This window comes from Pinus tabuliformis, chromosome 3_1 (genome assembly GCF_031772625.1).
Source record: "Pinus tabuliformis cultivar Carrire ecotype Pingquan chromosome 3_1, CPIR1, whole genome shotgun sequence".
Classification (NCBI taxonomy): Eukaryota; Viridiplantae; Streptophyta; class Pinopsida; order Pinales; family Pinaceae; genus Pinus; species Pinus tabuliformis.
In genome coordinates this window covers 705,598,757-705,616,486 of record NC_142301.1, presented here as the reverse complement: position 1 = coordinate 705,616,486, position 17,730 = coordinate 705,598,757, and the positions used below count along the sequence as shown (strand labels likewise).

The following is a 17,730-nucleotide window of genomic DNA, read 5'->3' as shown; positions in this document are numbered from 1 at the left end:
TGGGGTTAATGAAAGGGTTCTTACCCAGATTTATACTGTTAAATATGGAAGCCCTTGTCTAGCTGTAAAAACCTGACAAGTGCATGTTGGTATCAGTGGGGTTAATGAAAGGGTTCTTACCCAGATTTACCCCTTTGGCCGCGACCATGTGGGACAGCTGAAAGAGCAGTGCTAGGTTGTGTTTGAATACAACTGAAGGGTCAATTTATGAAATTAATTGTGTTGTTTTGATATTTAAAAGGAATAATTGTCATTATGGTAAGTAGGCATGATAGGATGTCAATAGAATAACCGACTAGTGTAAACTAATAATTAGTAAGGTTATTGGGTTCATATAAGAGACTTTGAACTCTAGGTGAATTCTTACATTTAGGGCCACTTCCGCGTTAAATTTTCACCAACAACCATAGGAATAGCTCTTTGTGAGAATAGTAAATGAGTTTGGTAGCTTAACTTGTTCTAACCACACCAATTAAGAGAACATAATAGGTTATAAAGCTGAGTTTAAAACCACCATATTCATGCAACACAGGTTCAGAAGGATAGAAAACATAAGGAAGAATTTATATCTAATAGCTGGAAAGAACAAAACATAAATTCACCCATTTTTTTTATTAACAATAAAATACTAACAGAATTTGCACTATCAATCTGGGTATCAAAGGAAAGCATGTGCAATATCAATATCTGCATTATCTAAATGAATGAAAGTAGAACAAAAGCTTTATATAATTTAAAGGAAGAAGAATAAAAACCCTATATTAATTAATTGCAGTCCTTAAGAAACAGAAGTTTTTACATTCCATTAAATGAATTTTCCCAAAGAAAAACGGGGTAACAAAATTACATAATCCTTAAAATTGTTAAATTTCCTACAACTTTAGCTAGTTATGAAACCCTCCCTATCTAAATGTTATGACAATAGGCCTCCTGAGGCTCCCAGGATCTAGACCTTACATTTGATTATTAACAAAGACAAAACAAAAATAAAAATCATATCTGGCCGAGCACAAATAGTAATGGCCACTTCCATAGATATAGTGGGCCTTTGGAAGAGAAACAATGGGAAACCACCTCTGCGCTATGGTCCCTAGCATAAAAACAATGGCTTTCTTACAAGAATAAAAGACAAAGGAAAATTCATGGCAACTATCTCACATCCTGAATGAAGGGAAGGATGATCTGTTACCCATGAAAAAGATGAGTTTCTTAAGTTGTGGCATCGCTGAGATACACAGAAACCACACAGATGGGGAACCAGAATCCTCACAAAGTGAGATATCCTTGACAAGGATTTACTACAAACAACGAATGGATGTTTAGTGCCTGCTGGAGAAATTTTGTAGGAAGAACATTTAAGAATGGAAGAGGGATCACCTTGAAGCCACAAAGAGGTTTTGAGCTCGGAGAAACCCTAAGGCAGCATCAATCCTTGCAACTCCAGCAAAAACTGTAATAGGTTGTGCAAGGTAAAGGTTTAAGTCTAGCTAACAGATGGCACAGTCAAGTTCCAGCAACTCAACAACATCTCTATGGAAGAACGAAAAGCATTTTCACACACCTGTAGAGGATTCCTTTCTGAGGGGCGTAGCAGAGACTCCCCATTGGCACAACGGACGGGTGACTGAATGAGCTTGGTTTCAAAGGGCTGGTAGACAAAAAACAATCGCATCCCCTTGGAACCGTAGGATGGTCAACCCTAAGATTAACGGTGAAGGGAGCGCACACCTGTCCATCAACAGGGTATATGATTGGAAGAGTCTGGAGGGATGACGTACAATATGTTTAATATACCATTCAGTTGCAGTTAAACCAATATCAACGTGTTTGTCTCTACTGTAAACCATCTGACAGTCATTCAGGCTATAGTGTTATCTAATTAAGAGCAGTAAATGGAAAGAGTACTTAGGACCATAAATATCTAATTACTGTGAAGAAATTATAATAATTAACTGATTTTTTTGTTCTTTATGAGTTGTCATAAGTAGCTGCTACAATATTGGAATCTTCATTCCCATATTTGGTGTAACTATCAATTGATTGATTGGCATTTATGATGAAATTCAAAAAAAGGTGCAACAGTCAATATATTGGAATCTTCATTCCCATATTTGGTGTAACTATCAATTGATTGATTGGCATTTATGATGAAATTCAAAAAAAGGTGCAACAGTCAATATATATGATCAAATTAATGATTTTCATTTTCCAAAATATCAAACAATATCCCATTTCCATCTTGGGTGCATTTCACTATGTGGTAGAAGGGTATAAATGTAAAATGATACTATTGGAATCTTCATTTCCATATTTGGTGTAACTATCTCTTCCTTGATTGACATTTATAATGAAATTCATAAAAAAGTGCAGGCATCATTATAAATAGTAAATGATTTTCGCTTTCCAAAATATCAAATATCTCATATTACTCTATAATAATTAATGGAATATTTATGCAATAAATTTATAAAATCATGATTACAATTAATAGAATAACCCTGCAATAAATTTATAGAACTATTATAGTGTTGTAACCATTAAAATCCAAACATTCACTATGCACCATAAAATACCATCTTTAAAGATTAAGGGGATATCTACATTGGAAATCTTATAAAATCTCTAAATTTGACATAATGCAAGTGATTTCACTTTATCTTCTAGCTTTGAATGACATTTTGTTTACTAATTTTTATCTTCAATGATTTTTTTGTATGTCACTATTCATCTTGAATTTATGCCTTAGGATGTTTCCTTTGCAACATCTGGTGCAATTGCTAATTATAAATAGCATGAATTTACCTAATTATAATGTTGTTAACACTTAATTGATGATTTTTCACATGAAATTGCTTTCCATATAATTTAAATATTTTTTCTTTAATTATAAATAACTATCTTTTGGCAAGATGTACATAATCATATTATATTTCTTGTAACTAAACTATAGTACAATACTTGCTATTTTTCAAAATCAATAAAATATTAAACAAAAATTGAGACATGGTATAACATTTAGATTAGATATTATTAAGATCTCATGGTAAAAATGATTAGTTTGGAGCATTAATTGTTAATCAAGTTTATCTAATGGTTACCTAGATGTGTAAATTATTTAGGAAAATGGTTGAAATAGTTAAGCTTAATCTTACTTAGAGGTAGTGGGTTAAAAAAATAAAACCATATGATGGCTTCGCCATTTCCATGTTGTGTACAACACTCAATGTGGAAGAAAGGGTATACATGTAAAATCATATTAGAATCTTCATTTCCATATTGGGTCTAACTATCAATTGATTGATTGACATTTATAATGAAATTCAAAAAAGGTGCAACAATCAGTATATATAATAAAATTAATGATTTTCATTTTCCAAAATATCAAACAATATGTCATTTCTGTCTTGGGTGCACTTCTCTTTGTCGAGGAAGGATATAAATGTAAAATCATATAATTGAAATATTTATTTCCATATTGGGTGTAAATATCTCTTGATTGATTGAAATTTATAAAAAGTACAACCATCACTATATATAGTAAATGATTTTCACTTTCCAAAATATGAAATATCTCAGATTACTCTATAATAATGAATAGAATATTTATACAATAATCTATAAAATTATGATTACAATTAATAGAATATTCTTGCTATAAATTTATAGATTTATGATTAGAATGTTCTAATCTTTAAAATCTAAAACAACATTCACTGTACACCATAAAATACCATCTTTAAAGATTAAGAGACAATCTATGTTGGAAAGCTTATAAAATCTCTCAAATTTGCATAATGTAAGTGATTTCTCTATATCTTCTAGCTTTGAATGACATTTTGGTTGCTAATTTTTTATTTTCAAGGATTTTTTATATGTCACTATTCTTCTTGAATTTACGCCTTGTGGAGTTTCCTTTACCTTTCCTTTACAACATCTGTTGTAGTTGCTAGTTATAAATAGCATGCATATATTTAACACTTAATAAGTAATTATGTTTTGACATGGTGTCCATAATGATATTATATTTGACTATTCATTATATTTCTTCTAACTAAACTATGATATAATACTTGTTATTTTTCAAAATCAATAAAAACATTAAAAAAATTGAGACATAGTATAACATTTAGATTAGACATTATTAAAATTTCATGGTAAAAATGGTTAGTTTTGCGCTTTAATTGTTAATCAAGTTGTCTATTCCGTAGGTAAATGTTGAAATTATTTGATAAAATTGTCGCAATAATTAAGTGTAATCTTAATTAGGAGTAGGAAGGTTAAAAAATAGAACCATATGATGACATCTCCATTTCAATATTGAATGCAACTATCAATGCAAAATTCTATTGAAAACCTTTACCTCCCAACAAATTGCACTCCTTTCTTTTTTAGTTCTACCACCCATGGCATAGTAATGCCCCAATTCCTCTTCTTCTTCCTTCAGCCACATTTATTATAGTCCGTGGAATTAAAAGAGAATATGGTCTTATTTAGTATAGTCTGCGAAAGTGAATTCTCTCTAAAATGTTCCCCTTACTCATACATGTGAATCGTAGCTATCAAACATATTCAGAAAAGAACCATGGCTGTCAGCCATATTCAGAAAAGGGTAAAGGTTGTTCTTAAAGTTGAATTGAGGTCTTGACCGACATCTAAACCCAGAAAAGGGTAAAGATTGTTCTTAAAGTTGAATTGAGGTCTTGACCTGCACCTAAAACCCATTTGAGGAGATGAATTGAGGTCTTGACTGGCACCTAAAACCTATTAAAGGAGACGACACCTATTTATCTTGATGTCTTGATATCGACCATTAAAGGCCTGGCTTTAAAGATATTTTCTGATTTTTTTTATCTTGATGTCTTGATATCGACCATTAAAGGCTTGGCTTTAAAGATATTTTCTGATTTTTTTTAATGAAGTATTTGATTTTCTAGCTTAATAATATCTTCCAAAATTGCAAATAATAATATATATATATAAATCTTTTATTATTTTTTTTATGAGGTATTTGATTTTCTAGCTTTAATAATATCTTCCAAAAATACAAATAATGATACATATAAAAAAAACAAAAATAAAATCAATATAAATAATGTACACATTACATTGCAATTTTATCATATTTCTTTTGATATAAATAATTTTAATATAATAGTTCATTAAAAATATAATAATGTAAATGAAAAAATTATTATGAAAATATAAAATAAATCATTTTTAAAATCAAATAAATTAAATTCGATCTCAATGAAGATCAATGATTATTATACATCATATTTTTCTTTCTCTCACACTTAAATCTAAAATAAAGATAATGTTCAATTATGATACTAAATGAGTGATTGTGTATACATATTTTTGTTAGGTTGTAAAAATAAATAAATAAACTTTTTATGCATATAAATTAGTTTTTTAAATCTAAAAAAAATTAGAAAAAATAAGTATACATAAAAGGGTTTTCCCAATATAAATCAGTTTCATAAATATAAAAGAAAAATAAGTATATCAAATTTTTATGGTGATTTAATAATTAAATAAAATATTGAAAAATAATAATTTTATCAATTAATTAAAATATTTAAAAAATATTATTTTAAATAAAAAATTATTAGAATAAAATAATTTAATATAAATTTATTAAATATACATTTTTTTAAATCATATATTTTTAAAAATTATAAAACATAAAAAAAGAAACTTAATAAACTAATTAATATTAAACATACTTTTGTAAATAAAATTATTGTATCACTAAAACAACACTTCATAAATAAATTATTTCTCAATATATTTATTAAAATAATTAATCATCATTATAGAAATTCTTTGTAATTATAAAAAAAAAATAGTCATAAAAATTCTGATTTGTTTTTAGCTTTTATAAATATATGATCCCATTATTATTTATTTATATATAATATTTGATATTATATCTATATCATTAAATTATTGATTTTTTATATATTATATTTACTATTATAGATTTTTTATTTTTATATATTATATTTGGTATAGATTCCATTATGATATTTGGTATTATACATTTCATTTTGTTTATTATATGATATATATTTTTTTATAAAGAAAATTAATCATTATTATTTAAAAATTAATGTATTTATTAAAAAAAATATTAAATTTTATTTTTTCAAGTTATATATATCTAACTAAATCATTATTTTTAAGGTATATACGTTTTTTTTTTTAATTGTATATTGCATTTTGTTTATTATGTAATAAATTTTTTTAGAATATAATTTTATTTTATAAAGTTTATATTTGGTTGTTTGTTAAATTATAAATGATTTTTTTTAATATTTAATTTAAATTGAAAAATAATAATTTTAATGTAGATATCTTTTTTATAAAAACATATTAAAACTAAAGAGCCTTTATCCGTGAAGGCATAAAACCATTGGTATTGAGCCTTCTCCCTAGATTGCTAAGACCATTAGATTACAAGTAAATATTAAAATTAGTGCACATTGCTAAGACCAAGACCATGAGATTACAAGTAAATGTTAGAATTAGTCCTCATGCATAGGAATAAAATGGATCATTGATCTAAGGGTTAAAAAACATCATTTTAAGCCAACTGTACGGTATGTAGTAAAATTTCAGGGAGATGCATAAAAGGGTCGAGAAAATAGAATTTTAAACCAACTATAATGGTATGCAGTAAAATTGAAGGGAGATGTATAGGGTAGTGTGGAATAGAAGATTCTTAGTCTTCAGTTTGGAGAAAATTATGTTTTTTTTCCCTAAAATTATGTTATATTTGTTTATTTTTTTGGATTAATTTTTTAATGATGTTTTTTATTTTTATTTTCCTTATCATCAATATAAACCATCAATCCTATATGAGTCAAATGCCCTTCTTGAGCAACATCTTCGTCCTGACAATTATATCTGAAACTATCACCTTCCCACGGTTTGGAATAGCCTCACAACATTTATTCAATATTTGTAGAAAATCCTAGTTATTCCAATCATGAAAAACTCATTATCATTCCATTCACAACAATTAATCGAAATAAAGTATCAACAAATAAATATTAGCAACACAAAATTTATTCAATGTTTGTAGAAAATCCTAGTTATTCCAATCATGAAAAACCCATTATCATTTCATTCACAACAATTAATTAAAATAAAGTATCAACAAATAAATGTTAACAACCAGAGAATTTACTAAATCACTAAAGTTTATATATATATAGATTACTCATTGCTCAAATGAATGGAAGGAAATAGAGAGCTAGCACTTTCATAAATTCATCATAAGTTAAAGGTAGTCGAACATATTCCTACCAGACCCAGGTTTACCAAATAAATGCGCATGAGCATTTAGATTTATAATTCTTCATTTATAATTTTTCCACTAATTAAATATAAATTTTATAAATAAAAACTTATTTGAAAATATATGTTACATAGTAAAGAAAATGCAATGCAACTGCAAACATTATATATTAAAAAATAACAATTTAATCCAATATATAAATTTTGAAATAATAATGATTATTTTTCTTTATAAAAATATATATTGCATAATAATATATATATATATATATATATATATATATATATATATATTATAATTCAATGTATAATAACAAATATAATATATATAAAAAAATAATTCAATCATATAGAAACTAAAAATAAATCAGATTTTTTAATCCATAATAGCTTACAATGTAATGACCAAATGCCCATCCCCAATCAAAACCAAAATCAAATCCCAACCAAAACTAGAATCAAATGAAATACTAATGATTTTACTGAGCGGAAATGCCATTGACAAAAATTGCAGTGCAGAGAAACCCACTTACATGGATCGCTTTCATACACAAGAGCTGCAGAATTCAAAGCATCACGAAGCCCCCAGATGCCCGCATGAATTCATGCGGATTATTGCATTTGACAGTTATGAATAAAGATTAATGCTATCGCTGTAAGCATAGTTTCATCTCTCTTCAGATATATGTTTTCTCTGTGAATTCTTCTCACAGGTAGGCACACGTGTAACCAGATCGCGAACATGGCCGAAGGGCAAATAAAAATAAAAATAAAAATGTTGGCGGTTGCTGCCATCGCCACTGAGAACCACACTATGTTCCTCTCCAATCTCAACTTGATATAGATTCCCATTGTTAACCCTCATTCCGTGATGTCATATAAAACAAATCTAGATTTGGATTTTAATGTGTTCACTGATATGTTGAAAAAGCGGAAAATTGCGGAAGATGTCATAAAATTTGATGGTATCAAAAAATCATTTAGCAAAAATAATTGTATGATTACTTTTTTAAAACTGTTTATTACTTGTTCTAATTATTAGTTTTCTCATAACTATTATTAATTTGACTGCTTAAAGATCTTCAATAATCTAAGATTCCATCCAACGGTACACACTGGTACATATTAACTGCTAACATTCCATCCAATAATACACACTAATACATATTGACTACTAGAAAAATTCTCAAAAAACATTTTTAAAAATTAAAATTTTTTATACTTTAATATTATTATAATTAAATATAAATTAATTACAACTACATTACTTAAGAAGCATGATACCTTTGTGTTTTTATCAGATCGGCTTTCTGTTGCTGGAAAACATGGAATGTCATAATACAAAAATGATGTTAGTTGGTTATGTCGCTTTTTGTTTTTCGGCCCCGCTGACACTGTAAGCATAGGAAACGTAAAGCCATAAACTTACAGAGTGTTAAAGTTGTCCTGCTACCGTATTCCATGTTTCAAAAGACAGTAGTAAAAAGTATATCTATGTTTTTTCTAATTATAAAATAACATATGTACCGAACTATTATTTTAGGATTCGAAGGATAAGGGTTTATAAAGGGCGAAGTTCTATTATACGCTTTTAAAACCTGTTTACAGCTTTTTTCGCTTTTCGATACTTCTCGTCCGTGACCGCACCCCATTTGGGCGTCGACCAAAGTTAACTCCCGATGCATATTTCCGTTTCCCGTCCGGCGTAGGCTGTCCAAAACGTATAATACAGAGAGTATGCCTTTATAAAGTGATAACTATGTCTTTATCGAAGGAGTAAAACATGTGTATTTTTAAAGAAATGGTTTGTAATTGAACTCTATGTTGTTGAGTGTGAAGTCAAATTCATGCAGGATTTTAGATCTTTTACACCACCATTAGTTTCTAGATTTCTATCTAGAATACATGTAGGATTCTAGATCAATCTACACCGCCATTAGTTTCTAGATCTTTATGCAGTATTCTAAATCCTTCTTCAGCGTCTATAAATTTGTCTATAAATTTGTAATTTCTCTGGCCAAGGAATGAAGCCAAGGATTATGTAATGCAAAGTGATTTCTGTTCTCCAGTGATTGTTTTATCTATTCAGTTGTTTTTTATTGAGTAATCTTATTGTTTGTGATTGTTTTATCTATTCAGTTGCTTTTGATTGAGTAATCTTATTGTTTCTCCATTTGTTTGTCTCTCAAATTATTCTTTACTATTGCCATCTAAGTCTCTGAGTATAAATGTGTTGTGTGTTATGTATGCTCTGAACTAACAACTGGTATGAGAGTTAGGGTCAAATATCCACTATGCAAGCGGCTTAGCGCCATCACATTACTTTGGCAGTGTTCATTAAAACGTTGGTTGTTACCTCTGGAGCTATTGAAGGATCTATCCAGGAAATCAGAAATCACTGCAAAGAAGAGAGTCCAAGAAAAGCATCGAAAATCGTTGCAAAGAAGAGATTCCAGGAAAAGCATCTGGAAATAGCTGAAGGACTAGTTGAGGAACGTTAAGACAGTGGTTGCAAGAAATAAAAAGGCCGCGAGCATATGGTGAAATGTGCCATGAAGCCTAAAATGTGGAGTGCGTAAGTGCTTTATGTGAGTTCGTAATTTTTTTTCATCAAGCTTGCACGTATAAAAAGCGACATATGTATGTGTGAAATGTGAAAAGGTTAAAATATTATATATGTTTTTATATTTACATAATTATATGTTGGAATTTTGAAAAATATATTTTAAAAAGAAGCATTAATTTTGAAAAGGGTATTTTAAAAATGAGGAAGGTCATTATTACTAAATTTTAAAATAATTAAAGTTTTATTTTTAAGTGGAGTTTTTGTTTTTGGGTATCAATATATTAAAAATGGAGACAGCACTTACATATATGGAGAAGTTGAGCGGGGCTAATTTTGCCCTATGGAAATCACAGATGGAGGATATACTGATTTTGAAAGATCAATATTTGCCGATTGAGGGCACAACAAAGAAACCCTCATTAATGACAAATGAAAAATAGAATAAACTAGATAGAAAGACAATTGCAACAATCTGCCAATATCTAGCAAAGAATGTGTATTTCAATGAATCCGGAGAAAAGACGACTGAAGGATTATGAAAGAAGCTCCATGATCTATATGAGAAGAACACGACGTCAAACAAAGTGTTCTTGATGAAGAAGCTTTATAATCTCAAAATGAAGGAGGGTGCTTCAATTGCTGAGCACTTGAATGCATTTAATATTATTACTAATCAGCTTGCCTCTGTTAAAATCATTTTAGAATTAGAGCTATTTTGCTAATTTTTTCTATGCGAAACAGCTGGGAAAATTTAATTGTAGCTATGAGCACTTCAACAACTATAGGGAACCTGAAGTTTGATGATGTCAGCAACAGTTTAATGAATGAGGAACTGCAACGCAAGTCAATTACGGAAAACCAAGGAGGAGAAGCTCTAGCTCTAGCTGATCATGGTAGGAGAATGGATCGAGGCCGGTAAGGGCGATCAAGATCGAGAGGCCGATCAAAATCCAGAAGAGGAAGGATCATCTTCTTTCATTGTGGCAAATCTGGGCACGTGAAGAAAGAATGCTGATTTTGGAAGAAAGGACAAAAGGATCAGAGACCATCTAATACAAATCACAAGTCATCCAGCACAAATGAAGGCGAGACTAATGTTGTAGCCACAGATGGTGATGTGTTGTTTACTATTTCAGTACAGGATGCATGTGTATATACATCTAGTAGTAGCTTTGATTGGATCCTTGACTCTGGGGCATCTCACCATGTAACCCCATGCAAAGATAGTTTTGTTTCATATAATCCTGGTGATTATGGTAGAGTGCATTTAGGGAATAATCATTTTTGTAGTATTGTTGGAGTGGGAGATGTCTAGATCAAGATGAAAGTTGAACAAGATATATTGTTGTAACAGGTCAGACATGTACCAGAAATGCACATGAGTTTAATCTCTATAGGACGACTGGATGATGAAAGCTATTTGACAAGCTTTGAAAAAGGAAGCTAGAAAATTAGCAAATGTGCATTGGTCGTGGCCAAAGGACCAAAGACATGAACATTATACACATTGAAAACACTGATAGGAAAATCAGATTTGGCTACTATGGCTACTGTCACAAAAGAAGGAAATTCAGCAAATCTGTGGCATAAGCATTTGGGTCACATGAGCGAGAAAGGCTTAAAAATCCTTGTTGATAAAAATTTATTTCCAGGTTTGAAACCCTACAATCTTGATTTTTGTGAATATTGTATATATTATAGACAAAGAAGGGTTTCATTCCTTAGAGGTGGCCATGACAGAAAGAAAAATGTGTTAGAATTAGTACACTCGGATGTGTTTGGGCCTGTTAACATCAAATCGTTAGGAAGAGCATCATATTTTGTAACATTTATAGATGATGCATCCAGGAAGGTTTGGGCATATCCTATGAAAATAAAAGTGAAGTGTTTGGAATATTTCAAAAATTCCATGTTTCTGTTGAGAGAGAGACTAACAAATTGTTGAAGTGTTTAAGAACAGATAATGGTGGAGAATATTGCTCAAATGCATTTAAGGAATATTGTAACAGGTTTGGCATAAAGCATGAGAAGACTGTGCCTGGTACTCCTCAACAGAATGGTGTCGCAGAAAGGATGAATCATACCATTATGGAAAATGTGCGAAGTATGTTGTCCAATTTCGGTTTGGAGAAGAATTTTTGGGCTGAAGCAGTCAGGACCACTTGCTACCTCATAAATAGATCTCCAACTACAGCCTTGGATGGCGGTATCCCTGAAGAAGTTTGGACTGGTAAGAATTTGAATTATTCTCACTTGAAAATCTTTGGATGTGAAGCATTTGTACATATTCCCAAAGAAAATAGAACTAAGCTAGATGATAAATCTATGAAATGCATTTTTTTTGGATATGCAGATGAATATTTTGGTTATCATCTATGGGATCCAGTCAAACATAAAATTATTAGAAACAGGGATGTTATATTTAATGAGTCAGAAATGTTCAAAATGACTGTAGGTGAGTTGGAGATCAAGAAGGTTATTGATAGGTTTGAAGAGCAGCAGGAAAACATACCACCAATACAAAAAAATGAACAGCAAATTCAAGAGCATGAAGAACAACAAGTGGAAAATGATGAAGAACAAGAAGAAGGAATCTTGCAAGAACCTTTACAGGAGATTCAACCTGATAATGCACCACCACAGTTGGTTCGCAGATCTTCTAGGCCTCATAAGCCTTCACAAAGGTATCCTCCTTCAAACTACATTTGGGTGACTAATGAAGGTGAGCCTAATTGTTTTCAAGAAGCTTGTAAAGTTGAGCACAATGAAGAATGGAAGAAAGAAATGGAAGAAGAAATGAACTCTTTGCTCGAAAATAAAACTTGGGAGTTGGTAAACCTCCCAAAAGGTAGAAAGGCTCTACAAAACAAATGGGTTTACAAGATTAAGCATGAAGGTGACAAAAAGAAGGAGAGGTATAAAGCAAGGTTGGTGGTGAAAGTTTTTGCCCAAAAAACAAGGTACTGACTTCACTGAAATTTTCTCACCTGTTGTTAAAATGTCATCCATTAGAGTCATTCTTTGTCTAGTTGCTGCTTTAAACTTAGAATGTGAATAGTTAGATGTAAAAATTGTTTTCCTTCATGGTGAATTCGTGGAAGAAATTTATATGGAGCAGCCAGAAGGCTTCATAGCATAAGGCAAAGAAGGCCTTGTTTGTAGGTTGAAGAAGAGTCTCTATGGGTTGAAACAAGCACCTCAACAATGGTACAAGAAATTTGATTCATTCATGTTGGAACATGGTTTTCAGAGGTTGGAAGTTGACCATTGTGTCCATATCAAGAGGTATGATCAAGGAAATTGTATCATATTATTGTTATATGCGGATGATATGTTGATTGTTGGGCATGATAAGAATAAGATCAATAGGTTGAAGAAAGATTTGGGTAGCAAATTTGCAATGAAGGATTTGGGACCAACATAATAGATATTAGGCATGCGGATTATGGGTGACAGGAAAGGCAAAAGGTTGTGGCTGTCACAAGAAAAATATATCAAGAAGGTGCTTGACAGGTTTAATATGAAGGATGCCAAACCAGTTGGTACACCCCTTGCAGCCCACTTCAAGCTAAGTATTGAATTATGTCCTAGTGGTGACAAGGAGAAAGAAGATATGAGCAAGATTCCTTATGCTTCAGCAGTTGGCAGTTTGATATATGCCATGGTATGCACACGACCAAACATTGCATATTCAGTGTGAGTAGTGATTAGGTTCTGTGCCAATCCAGGCAAACAACATTGGCAAGCAGTAAAATCGATTTTGAGGTATCTCAACAGTACTAGTCATTATTGTTTATGTTTTGGTCATGATGAGGCTGTGCTTGAAGGATTTACAGATGCAGATATCGCTGGAGATATGGACACCAGAAAGTGCAGCAGTGTCTTGGGTGTCAAGGCTACAATGAATAGTAGCCCTCTCTACAACAAAATCAGAGTACGTAGTTGCAACAGAAGCTTGTAAAGAGATGTTGTGGATGCAGCAATTCCTAGGAGAGATAGGAATAAAGAAGGACAAATATGTGTTATATTGTGATAGTCAGAGTGCCATTCACTTGGCGAAAAACCCAGCATTTCATTCAAAAACCAAGCACATTGACTTAAGGTACCATTGGATCCAGCATGTGTTGGAGGAGGAACAGTTATCCTTGGAAAAGATCCAGATAGGAACCCTGCTGATATGCTCACTAATATTCTATCACGAAATAAACATGAGTCATGTAGAGGCATGGTAAGACTCGGTGTGACTTGATTCATGGCTCTTATTTAGCTTCAAGTGAGATAATGTTAAGTGAAGCCAAATTCATGCAGGATTCTAGAGCCTTCTACACCGCCATTAGTTTCTAGATCTCCATCTAGAACACATGCAAGATTTTAGATCCTACTACACCGCCATTAATTTCTAGATCTCCATGGAGGATTCTAGTTCCTTCTTCAGCCTCTATAAATTCGTAATTTCTCTAGCCGAGGAATGCAAGCCAAAGTCTTTTATCTATTCCACTGTTTTTAATTGAGTAATCTTGTTGTTTCTTCATTTGTCTATCTCTGAAATTATTCTTTGATATTGCCCTCTAAATCTTTGAGTATAAATCTGTTATATGTTATATATGCTCTGAACTAACATCCATATCTAACGGAATTCAAAGTATAAGAAGCAAGCCACACCGTCGTGGTCATGGACTTTTGATATAGTTTGTTGTATAACGTTTTGCCTATTATCATCACACCGATTCAAGTGGGAAATTTCTTTATTATTTAATTGATAAAATTCGGAAGCATATTCACATACTCGAAACATCAATGGACATTGCATATGGATCCTTCATATCTAACGGAATTCAAAGTATCAGAAGCAAGCCACACCGTCGTGGTCATGGACTTTTGATATAGTTTGTTGTATAACGTTTTGCCTATTATCATCACACCTATTCAAGTGGGAAATCTCTTTATTATTTAATTGATAAAATTCGGAAGCATATTCACATACTCGAAACATCAATGGACATTGCATATGAATCCTTCATCATTAATCCTGGTTAACACCAAATCGCCATTATTCTCAACCCTTAGAAAAGTACGCCACGTTCGTCGAATGCTATAGTAAATTCACATGGATTTTTATTGTGAAAACAGGCACACAGATGGAGATCGACCAACAAATACCGAGTACACACCACACCATGTTATTGTGGCAGACCGACACATAGATGAAGATCGACAAAGAAATACTGACCACACGCAATACACTTCCTGGTCATATAAGAAGTGCTGTTTAAAAATAGATAAACTAATTTTGACCTATAACCTTAGGAGAATATCTCAACAATCTAGTTAGACTTATCCAATTAGACCTAAACAAACTTCGAGAGATAATAGTAAGAGACTCAGATTTACAGGAGTGAGAATTATTCTTCTAAGAATGAGAGAAGTGGGAATTATTATTCTGACAAATCGAATTGCTTCGATTCCAAATCTTAGATTTATGAACAGTGTTCAAACCACAGTTTTTTTGATGAGACTAGGTTGAGATTAAACTGCAGAGCCGAAATCTCTCTGGTTGTTGCAGTCCAGGTTTGATCCGTAGCTCACCCCGATAATGTAACAGAATCTTTTGTAAAAGCCGATGCGATCCTCCTGGACCTTGACGCTACCTCTACCGCACTCCAACCCACCGTTGATGATGTTGGTAACCATTCCATATCCCACAGATCGCCCGGCGGCGCTCTCGCTGCTGGACAGACTCCATTTCCCGGTCATCACGTCGTGGCAGGAAGGCTTTAGAGGCTGGGCGGTCATCCAGAACCACATGGCCATCTTGAACGAGACCATAGGATCATTAGCAATGATGTCCGGGTTGTTTATGCCATCAAATCCGATTGCCTCCGCGGCTGGTCCATAGGTGTAATGCCTGAATAATACAAATCAAATTGAGTCAATGGCGCATGATGTTTATATTTCGTCGTGGCAGGAAGGCTTTGGAGGCTGGGCGGTCATCCAGAACCACACGGCCGTCTTGAACGAGACGTGGGATCGTTAGCAATGATGTCCGAGTTGTTTATTCCATCAAATCCGATTGCCTCCCCAGCCGGTCCATAGGTGTAATTCCTTAATAATACAAATCAAATTGAGCAAATGGTTCATGAGGGTTAGATTTCATACCGATACTTTTTGAGGGCTTCTGTGCAGAATACAATTAAAGGAATTAAAATTGGAAGATATAGAAACGAGTGACCATGATAATTGAAGGGGCCCTCGTCCGTAGTAGCGCTTTCCAGATGCACAGGGCCATTGGGTGGTTTCCTCGCAGTAGCGGGAGGATCACCAACCTCCTCTTTGAAACAATAACCCCACGCATACATGCCGTCAGGAGCCGTCGCCCATCCGCCTGTTTACCAATATTTCATACCAAATGAGATGTAAAGCCAAGTAAGATCACAGAGGGAAAGCACAAGTAGTAGAGATGAAATATGACCTGTGGTTTCGTGGGAGGATTGTCCAAAGAAAGCAGCGAGCTCTCTTTTCCGAGTAGCGAGATTGCCGGTGGTGCCGAAGCCGCGAAAATCATTGGCAACCGTAATGAAGGCAGAGTAGGTGTAGAATCCACGGGCCATGCAAACGTCGTCGTTTCTCTGCTTCAATAACTGATTGAAAATGCTTTCAGTCATGATAGATTCAATTGCCTGTCCACCGTGAGTAGAAGGTGAGGGAGGAGACGGTGAGGGAGCCGTGGGTGAGGGCGGCGTAGGACTCGATCCTCTGCATTGGCTTTGGCAACCCTCCCGCAATAGACCTCCGTACTGCCACACCACCCCATTTGCTGCAGCACAAGTCATCCCGACAGAGCGCTCTGCCTGCTTGCTCCCCACAGTGCTCCGCAGATACAAAATACAAATTCATCGTCGCCATTGCAAGCAAGGCGATCGCCATGGCAGAGAACTTCATCGATTTCACATTTCGGACACTGGTTCTATGTCAGCACTGAAATAATTGCACCTTTCGGTTAAATTATGCAGACTGTAACCCTCTTTTATAACCATATTTCCGGTCTCCTTCACGTTCACGTCTCTTCAACTTATATGCATGCATCCATGCAGCATAAGAATTTCAATCACGTTCACGCATCTTCAACTTATATGCATGCTTCCATGCAGGGTAGGAATTTCAATTAAATTTGAAATGTGAAACACTTTCAATTAAATTTGAATTTTAAATTAAATTTGTAGGATTTATGTAACCTTCAATCGTTTTATAGTTTTAGGGATTTGTGTAACTTTTAATCATTTTAAAATTTTATTACGTAATATGGACATTAGAATTTCAAATCGAAAACCGTCATTAAATTAAAGGATTTATGTAACTTCGATCATTTTATATTTTTATTAGCTAATACTGACAGATAGGATATTCTTTTAACTACATTGGACTGGCATCACCCTACGACAGGCCAATTTTCCGGTCTAATTCCATCCTTGATGGAAAAATGTTAGTTTTTCAATTTAGTGATAGATTTAGATTATACTTATCATCGACATATGGCAAGATATTAAATTTTCAATTCAGTCAAGCTTATATGATATTTATTTATCATCATGAGTACGGTTGGAATTTGGATTCCAATTTATAAGATATATTTTTAACATTTTGAGTTTTTATATTTTATTTTCAAGGAAATTATGTTCAAAGTTTTGTCTTTCGTGTACGCTGGTTTGATATCAAATTATTTTTCATTAATAAAGTTTTGATTAAAAAGTTATCTTTCAATCATAAATTTATGTTAAATTTTTTTACATTCTATCTTATTATAACAAAAAAAAAAAAATTCTCTAAAAAAATTAAAGTTAAAAAAAATTTACTGCAAGGATAAT

The 17,730-nt window shown here is 32.5% G+C and overlaps 1 pseudogene; it reads right to left on the bottom strand.

Annotated features, from left to right (window-relative positions):
* Positions 1 to 15,394: 15,394 nt before the first annotated feature.
* On the bottom strand, positions 15,395 to 16,792 carry LOC149189117 (endochitinase-like; annotated as a pseudogene).
* Between the last annotated feature and the right edge of the window lie 938 nt (positions 16,793 to 17,730).